Raw genomic sequence first — 1684 nt, forward strand, 5'->3', positions numbered from 1 at the left:
ACTGGAGTTCAGACGTGTGCTCTTCCGATCTACAATTTACTATAGAAGTGTTTTTGTCGACAGATACACCTGGAACGAGATATTTGCGAAAAACTGATTTTTGATCGATTTTTTAGCTATTTTTTTAATATGGCGACGCCGGCGCGTCAATTTTTTGGTAGCAAAATGTAAATTTGTAATAAGGGCACCAAATTACATAACTATGCCAAATATCAAAACTCCCTCGAGTCTTTCCAGGTAAACCCCTTTTTAGCTCCCTGGTGACTGGACTATTAGTGTCGTGCACGACTTTCACTTTTCGTTCTACGCAATATACTCCCCCCATTGAGAGGGTACGCCGATCAATAAATCTAGATTTGAACGCATATAATGTTTACGCATACAATTGAGCGAATATAACGTTTTCTACGCATACAATTTAAGTTAATATAGCGTTTTTTACGCGTACAATTTGAGTTATCTGTAAGGCCTTACGTATATAATTTAGTTATAATCATTGCTCAATCGGCAATGGACATAGAGATTTCGTGGATCTCCTCTTATTTCCCCGGACGCTGTCTTGATAGTGGCAGTCCGATCGATACCGTCTTCACCTGGATGTAATTCGATGATTCGGCCCAGCGCCCATTGAGTACATGGCATGATTTTGTCCTTGATCATTGCCACCACGATTTTAAGCCCCGGTCCGTCCTTGCTCCATTTATGGCGGGTTTGGAGCTCGTTCAGGTACTCGAGACTCCAACGTGACCAGAAGTCTTGCCGCATCTTGGTAATGTGTTGCCAGGTGGACAATCTGTTGTCTGGAACATTTGATAGATCGCTCTCCGGGAGAGTTATTAGTGTTTTTCCGATCAAATAGTGAGCGGGGGATAGCACTAGTAAAGTCGTTCGGGTCAGACGAAATGGACGTGATAGGCCTTGAATTTAAAACACCCTTGACGGTGAACGTATTTAATTCCTTAAATGTAAATAACAAATCTCCCACTACGCATTTGAAGTGGTGTTTGAATAGTTTGATTGTGGATTCCCACAGTCCGCCGAAATGAGGCGCTACTGGCGGAATAAAGTGCCAGGTAATGCGGTGCTCGCTTGCGAACCTATTCACGAGTATTTTATGTTCTTCCGAATTAATTAAAACGTATAACTCCTTGAGTTGATTATTATTATTCGCACTGACGAAATTGGTGCCGTTGTCCAAATAAATATGTTCCGGCAAACCCCGTCTTGCGGTAAACCGACGCAACGCCGCTAGAAAGCCGTCGGAAGTTAAATCACTCACGACTTCGAGATGTATTGCCTTTATTGACATACATATGAATACACATATGTAGACCTTGATTCGCATTTGATTGCGGTATTTCCGTTCTTTAATGTAGAAGGGACCGCAGTAATCAATGCCGGTATGCGTGAACGGCGAGGTCGCCCGCACACGGGATGCCGGAAGATTTCCCATTTTATATTCGATTGTGCCGGCGGCGAAACGAAAGCAACGCATGCATGTACAAATGACTTTATGTACTTGATTCCGGCCGTCCGGCAACCAAAACCTTTTACCCTTGACCAATAGGATATACAAGGTTTGAATACCCGCATGGTGGTGTTTCTCATGTATTTCGCGAATAATAAGATCCGTAATCCGATGCTTATTGGGGATAAGAATCGGGTGTTTTTGAGCAAACGAAAG

The sequence above is a fragment of the Wasmannia auropunctata genome, unplaced genomic scaffold (genome assembly GCF_000956235.1).
Source record: "Wasmannia auropunctata unplaced genomic scaffold, wasmannia.A_1.0 LD336078.1, whole genome shotgun sequence".
NCBI classification, from domain to species: Eukaryota; Metazoa; Arthropoda; class Insecta; order Hymenoptera; family Formicidae; genus Wasmannia; species Wasmannia auropunctata.